General features: G+C 41.3%; 22 non-coding genes across 22 annotated transcripts; all 22 read right to left on the reverse strand.

The window, feature by feature from the left end:
* Nucleotides 1-92: 92 nt before the first annotated feature.
* On the reverse strand, nucleotides 93-164 carry trnaa-ugc. Its single transcript has one exon. It is a non-coding gene; the product is annotated as a tRNA-Ala (tRNA).
* Nucleotides 165-255: 91 nt separating this feature from the next.
* trnaa-ugc lies at nucleotides 256-327 on the reverse strand. The gene has a single exon. It is a non-coding gene; the product is annotated as a tRNA-Ala (tRNA).
* A 220-nt stretch (nucleotides 328-547) lies between these two features.
* On the reverse strand, nucleotides 548-619 carry trnaa-cgc. The gene has a single exon. It is a non-coding gene; the product is annotated as a tRNA-Ala (tRNA).
* A 110-nt stretch (nucleotides 620-729) lies between these two features.
* trnaa-ugc lies at nucleotides 730-801 on the reverse strand. Its single transcript has one exon. It is a non-coding gene; the product is annotated as a tRNA-Ala (tRNA).
* A 585-nt stretch (nucleotides 802-1,386) lies between these two features.
* Nucleotides 1,387-1,458, reverse strand: trnaa-ugc. Its single transcript has one exon. It is a non-coding gene; the product is annotated as a tRNA-Ala (tRNA).
* A 109-nt stretch (nucleotides 1,459-1,567) lies between these two features.
* trnaa-ugc lies at nucleotides 1,568-1,639 on the reverse strand. The gene has a single exon. It is a non-coding gene; the product is annotated as a tRNA-Ala (tRNA).
* A 302-nt stretch (nucleotides 1,640-1,941) lies between these two features.
* trnaa-ugc lies at nucleotides 1,942-2,013 on the reverse strand. The gene has a single exon. It is a non-coding gene; the product is annotated as a tRNA-Ala (tRNA).
* A 282-nt stretch (nucleotides 2,014-2,295) lies between these two features.
* trnaa-ugc lies at nucleotides 2,296-2,367 on the reverse strand. Its single transcript has one exon. It is a non-coding gene; the product is annotated as a tRNA-Ala (tRNA).
* A 108-nt stretch (nucleotides 2,368-2,475) lies between these two features.
* Nucleotides 2,476-2,547, reverse strand: trnaa-ugc. Its single transcript has one exon. It is a non-coding gene; the product is annotated as a tRNA-Ala (tRNA).
* A 287-nt stretch (nucleotides 2,548-2,834) lies between these two features.
* Nucleotides 2,835-2,906, reverse strand: trnaa-ugc. Its single transcript has one exon. It is a non-coding gene; the product is annotated as a tRNA-Ala (tRNA).
* Nucleotides 2,907-3,146: 240 nt separating this feature from the next.
* Nucleotides 3,147-3,218, reverse strand: trnaa-ugc. The gene has a single exon. It is a non-coding gene; the product is annotated as a tRNA-Ala (tRNA).
* A 117-nt stretch (nucleotides 3,219-3,335) lies between these two features.
* On the reverse strand, nucleotides 3,336-3,407 carry trnaa-ugc. Its single transcript has one exon. It is a non-coding gene; the product is annotated as a tRNA-Ala (tRNA).
* Nucleotides 3,408-3,699: 292 nt separating this feature from the next.
* trnaa-cgc lies at nucleotides 3,700-3,771 on the reverse strand. The gene has a single exon. It is a non-coding gene; the product is annotated as a tRNA-Ala (tRNA).
* Nucleotides 3,772-3,881: 110 nt separating this feature from the next.
* trnaa-ugc lies at nucleotides 3,882-3,953 on the reverse strand. Its single transcript has one exon. It is a non-coding gene; the product is annotated as a tRNA-Ala (tRNA).
* Nucleotides 3,954-4,065: 112 nt separating this feature from the next.
* trnaa-ugc lies at nucleotides 4,066-4,137 on the reverse strand. Its single transcript has one exon. It is a non-coding gene; the product is annotated as a tRNA-Ala (tRNA).
* A 286-nt stretch (nucleotides 4,138-4,423) lies between these two features.
* On the reverse strand, nucleotides 4,424-4,495 carry trnaa-ugc. The gene has a single exon. It is a non-coding gene; the product is annotated as a tRNA-Ala (tRNA).
* Nucleotides 4,496-4,592: 97 nt separating this feature from the next.
* trnaa-ugc lies at nucleotides 4,593-4,664 on the reverse strand. Its single transcript has one exon. It is a non-coding gene; the product is annotated as a tRNA-Ala (tRNA).
* Nucleotides 4,665-4,923: 259 nt separating this feature from the next.
* On the reverse strand, nucleotides 4,924-4,995 carry trnaa-ugc. Its single transcript has one exon. It is a non-coding gene; the product is annotated as a tRNA-Ala (tRNA).
* A 273-nt stretch (nucleotides 4,996-5,268) lies between these two features.
* Nucleotides 5,269-5,340, reverse strand: trnaa-cgc. Its single transcript has one exon. It is a non-coding gene; the product is annotated as a tRNA-Ala (tRNA).
* A 109-nt stretch (nucleotides 5,341-5,449) lies between these two features.
* Nucleotides 5,450-5,521, reverse strand: trnaa-ugc. The gene has a single exon. It is a non-coding gene; the product is annotated as a tRNA-Ala (tRNA).
* Nucleotides 5,522-5,631: 110 nt separating this feature from the next.
* On the reverse strand, nucleotides 5,632-5,703 carry trnaa-ugc. The gene has a single exon. It is a non-coding gene; the product is annotated as a tRNA-Ala (tRNA).
* Nucleotides 5,704-5,812: 109 nt separating this feature from the next.
* On the reverse strand, nucleotides 5,813-5,884 carry trnaa-ugc. Its single transcript has one exon. It is a non-coding gene; the product is annotated as a tRNA-Ala (tRNA).
* Between the last annotated feature and the right edge of the window lie 116 nt (nucleotides 5,885-6,000).

Raw genomic sequence — 6,000 nt, forward strand, 5'->3', positions numbered from 1 at the left:
TCTCTAGATTTACAAACAGCATGAATCCAGTCTGATGCAGAGAAGGGAAATGAGACTCATTTGCTCAAATGCTCAAAGCCTTAAAGAAAGCTTGGAGATGCTGGGGATTGAACCCAGGACCTCATACATGCAAAGCATGCGCTCTACCATTGAGCTACATCCCCATTTAAATAAAGATCTTACTCATTTCTCTAGATTTACAAACAGCATGAATATAGAGAGATGAAACTCATTTGAAATTGCCTTAAAGATGCTTGGAGATGCTGGGGATTGAACCCAGGACCTCATACATGCAAAGCATGCGCTCTACCACTGAGCTACATCCCCATTTAAAGAATTAACTCATTTCTCTAGATTTACAAACAGCATGAATATAGTGAGATGCTCTTAAAGCAAAGCTTGGAGATGCTGGGGATTAAACCCAGGACCACTTCCCCATTTAAAGTGTGATCTTACTCATTTCTCTAGATTTACAAACAGCATGAATCCAATCTGATATAGGGAAGGGAAATGAAACTCATTTGCTCAAATTGCCTTAAAGAAAGCTTGGAGATGCTGGGAATTGAAACCAGGACCTCATACATGCGAAGCATGCGCTCTACCACTGAGCTACATCCCCAAACACACAATGCTCTTACTCATTTCTCTAGATTTACAGACAACATGAATCCAGCTCGATGTGGGAGACATAAGGGAGAAGAATGAAACTCAATTGCCTTAAAGAAAGCTTGGAGATGCTGGGGATTGAACCCAGGACCTCATACATGCAAAGCATGCGCTCTACCACTGAGCTACATCCCCATTTAAAGAATGATCTTACTCATTTCTCTAGATTTACAAACAGCATGAATATAGTCAGATGTGGGAGATGAAACTTTGCTCAAATGCCTTAAAGAAAGCTTGGAGATGCTGGGATTGAACCCAGGACCTCATACATGCAAAGCATGCGCTCTACCACTGAGCTACATCCCCATTTAAAAAATTAACTTACTCATTTATCTAGATTTAAAACAGCATGAATATAGTGAGATGCCTTAAAGAAAGCTTGGAGATTTTAAACCCAGGACCTCATACATTTCCCCATTTACAAAGTGTGATCACTCATTTCTCTAGATTTACAAGACAACATGAATCCAGTCTGATATAGGGAAGGGAAATGAAACTCATTTGCTCAAATTTGCACAAATGCCTTAAAGAAAGCTTGGAGATGCTGGGGATTGAACCCAGGACCTCATACATGCAAAGCATGCGCTCTACCACTGAGCTACATCCCATTTACACAATGATGCTCTTACTCATTTCTCTAGATTTACAGACAGCATGAATCCAGTCAGATGTGGGAGACATAAGGGAGAGGAATGAAACTAAATTGCCTGAAAGAAAGCTTGGAGATGCTGGGGATTGAACCCAGGACCTCATACATGCAAAGCATGCGCTCTACCACTGAGCTACATCCCCATTTAAAGCATGATCTTACTCATTTCTCTAGATTTACAAACAGCATGAATCCAGTCAGATGCAGAGAAGGGAAATGAAACTCATTTGCTCAAATGCCTTAAAGATAGCTTGGAGATGCTGGGGATTGAACCCAGGACCTCATACATGCAAAGCATGCACTCTACCACTGAGCTACAACCCCACTTAAAGCATGAATTTACTAATTTCTCTAGATTTACAAACAGCATGAATCCAGTCTGATGCAGACATAAGGGAGAAATGAAACTCATTTGCTCAAATTTGCACGAAATGCCTTAAAGAAAGCTTGGAGATGCTGGGATTGAACCCAGGACCTCATACATGCAAAGCATGCGCTCTACCACTGAGCTACATCCCCAAAGACACAACTCTTCTCATTTCTCTAGATTTACAGACAGCATAAATCCAGTCAGATATGAGAGACATAAGAGAGAGGAATGAAACTCATTTGCCTTAAAGAAAGCTTGGAGATGCTGGGGATTGAACCCAGGACCTCATACATGCAAAGCATGCGCTCTACCACTGAGCTACATCCCCATTTAAAGACTGATCTTACTCATTTCTCTACATTTACAAACAGCATGAATATAGTTAGATGCAGAGAAGGGAAATGAGACTCATTTGCTCAAATGCCTTAAAGAAAGCTTGGAGATGCTGGGAAAGAACCCTGCTGGGGATTCTAAACCAGGACTACATCCCCATTTAAAGTGTGATCTTACTCATTTCTCTAGATTTACAAACAACATGAATCCAGTCTGATGCAGGGAAGGAAATGAAACTCATTTGCTCAAATTTTGCTCAAATGCCTTAAAGAAAGCTTGGAGATGCTGGGGATTGAACCCAGGACCTCATACATGCAAAGCATGCGCTCTACCACTGAGCTACATCCCCAAAGAAACATGCTCTTACTCATTTCTCTAGATTTACAGACAAATGAATCCAGTCAGATGTGGGAGACATAAGGGAGAGGAATGAAACTCATTTGCCTTAAAGAAAGCTTGGAGATGCTGGGGATTGAACCCAGGACCTCATACATGCAAAGCATGCGCTCTACCACTGAGCTACATCCCCATTTAAAGAAATGATCTTACTCATTTCTCTACATTTACAAACAGCATGAATATAGTTAGATGCAGAGAAGGGAAATGAGACTCATTTGCTCAAATGCCTTAAAGAAAGCTTGGAGATGCTGGGGAAAGAAAGCTTTTAAACCTAGGACTTAAACCCAGGACCCCCCCATTTAAAGTGTGATCTTACTCATTTCTCTAGATTTACAAGACAACATGAATCCAGTCTGATATAGGGAACGGAAATGAAACTCATTTGCTCAAATTTACTGAAATGCCTTAAAGAAAGCTTGGAGATGCTGGGGATTGAACCCAGGACCTCATACATGCAAAGCATGCGCTCTACCACTGAGCTACATCCCCATTTAAAGATCTTACTCATTTCTCATTTATAAATTTATGAATATAGTTAGATGCAGAGAGAGACATAAGAGAGAGATGAAACTCATTTCTTGGAGATTTACATACATGCAAAGCACACCACTGATACATCCCCATTTAAAGAATGATCTTACTCATTTCTCTAGATTTACAAGACATGATGAATCAGAGAGAGGGGAATGAAATGAAACTCATTTGCTCAAATTTGCCTTAAAGAAAGCTTGGAGATGCTGGGGATTGAACCCAGGACCTCATACATGCAAAGCATGCGCTCTACCACTGAGCTACATCCCCATTTAAAGCTTGATCTTACTCATTTCTCTAGATTTACAAACAGCATGAATCCAGTAGTTATAGGCAGAGATGAAACATAAGGGAGAGGAATGAAACTCATTTGCCTTAAAGAAAGCTTGGAGATGCTGGGGATTGAACCCAGGACCTCATACATGCAAAGCATGCGCTCTACCACTGAGCTACATCCCCATTTAAAGAATGATCTTACTCATTTCTCTACATTTACAAACAGCATGAATATAGTTAGATGCAGAGAAGGGAAATGAGACTCATTTACTCAAATGCCTTAAAGAAAGCTTGGAGATGCTGGGATGAAACCTTTTACATGCAAAGCAGCGCTAAACCACTGGACCCATTCCCCATTTAAAGTGTGATCTTACTCATTTCTCTAGATTTACAAGACAACATGAATCCAGTCTGATATAGGAACGGAAATGAAACTCATTTGCTCAAATTTGCACGAAATGACTTAAAGAAAGCTTGGAGATGCTGGGGATTGAACCCAGGACCTCATACATGCGAAGCATGCGCTCTACCACTGAGCTACATCCCCGAAGACACGGCGCTCTTTCTCATTTCTGTAGATTTACAGACAACATGAATCCAGCCAGATGTGGGAGACATAAGGGAGAGGAATGAAACTCATTTGCCTTAAAGAAAGCTTGGAGATGCTGGGGATTGAACCCAGGACCTCATACATGCAAAGCATGCGCTCTACCACTGAGCTACATCCCCAAGACAAGAATGATCTTACTCATTTCTCTAGATTTACAAACAGCATGAATCCAGTTAGATGTGCAGAGAAGGGAAATGAGAGGAATGAAACTCAAATGCCTTAAAGAAAGCTTGGAGATGCTGGGGATTGAACCCAGGACCTCATACATGCAAAGCATGCGCTCTACCACTGAGCTACATCCCCATTTAAAGACTGATCTTACTCATTTCTCTACATTTACAAACAGCATGAATATAGTTAGATGCAGAGAAGGGAAATGAGACTCATTTGCTCAAATGCCTTAAAGAAAGCTTGGAGATGCTGGGACCTAAACATGCAGGAAGCATTAAACCCAGAGCTACCCTTCCCATTTAAAGTGTGATCTTACTCATTTCTCTAGATTTACAAGACAACATGAATCCAGTCTGATATAGGGAACGGAAATGAAACTCATTTGCTCAAATTTGCACGAAATGCCTTAAAGAAAGCTTGGAGATGCTGGGGATTGAACCCAGGACCTCATACATGCAAAGCATGCGCTCTACCACTGAGCTACATCCCCAAACACACGGTGCGCTTCCTCATTTCTCAGCATAAATCCAGTCAGATATGAGAGACATAAGGGAGAGGAATGAAACTCATTTGCCTTAAAGAAAGCTTGGAGATGCTGGGGATTGAACCCAGGACCTCATACATGCAAAGCATGCGCTCTACCACTGAGCTACATCCCCATTTAAAGAATGATCTTACTCATTTCTCTAGATTGACAAACAGCATGAATATAGTGATTGCCTTAAAATGAAAGCTTGGAGATGCTGGGGATTGAACCCAGGACCTCATACATGCAAAGCATGCGCTACCACTGAGCTACATCCCCATTTAAAGCTTGATCTTACTCATTTCTCTAGATTTACAAACAACATGAATGAATATGGGAGAGATGCAGAGAGGGAAATGAAACTCATTTGCTCAAATGCCTTAAAGAAAGCTTGGAGATGCTGGGGATTGAACCCAGGACCTCATACATGCAAAGCATGCGCTCTACCACTGAGCTACATCCCCATTTAAAGAATGATCTTACTCATTTCTCTACATTTACAAACAGCATGAATATAGTTAGATGCAGAGAAGGGAAATGAGACTCATTTGCTCAAATGCCTTAAAGAAAGCTTGGAGATGCTGAAAGGGGAAGATTAAACCCAGGACCCTTCCCCATTTAAAGTGTGATCTTACTCATTTCTCTAGATTTACAAGACAACATGAATCCAGTCTGATATAGGGAACGGAAATGAAACTCATTTGCTCAAATTTGCACGAAATGACTTAAAGAAAGCTTGGAGATGCTGGGGATTGAACCCAGGACCTCATACATGCGAAGCATGCGCTCTACCACTGAGCTACATCCCCAAAGACACATGCTCTTCTCATTTCTCTAGATTTACAGACAACATGAATCCAGCTCTGATGTGGGAGACATAAGGAGAGGAATGAAACTAAAAATGCCTTAAAGAAAGCTTGGAGATGCTGGGGATTGAACCCAGGACCTCATACATGCAAAGCATGCGCTCTACCACTGAGCTACATCCCCAAAGACGCAATGCTCTTTCTCATTTCTCTAGATTTACAGACAGCATGAATCCAGTCAGATGTGGGAGACATAAGGGAGAGGAATGAAACTCATTTGCCTTAAAGAAAGCTTGGAGATGCTGGGGATTGAACCCAGGACCTCATACATGCAAAGCATGCGCTCTACCACTGAGCTACATCCCCATTTAAAGAATGATCTTACTCATTTCTCTACATTTACAAACAGCATGAATATAGTTAGATGCAGAGAAGGGAAATGAGACTCATTTGCTCAAATGCCTTAAAGAAAGCTTGGAGATGCTGGGGATTGAACCCAGGACCTCATACATGCAAAGCATGCGCTCTACCACTGAGCTACATCCCCATTTAAAAAATTATCTTACTCATTTCTCTAGATTTACAAACAGCATGAATATACCAGATGCCTTAAAGAAAGCTTGGAGATGCTGGGGATTAAACCCTCATACATGCAAAGCATGC

The sequence above is a fragment of the Puntigrus tetrazona genome, chromosome 6, assembly GCF_018831695.1.
Source record: "Puntigrus tetrazona isolate hp1 chromosome 6, ASM1883169v1, whole genome shotgun sequence".
Taxonomy (NCBI): Eukaryota; Metazoa; Chordata; class Actinopteri; order Cypriniformes; family Cyprinidae; genus Puntigrus; species Puntigrus tetrazona.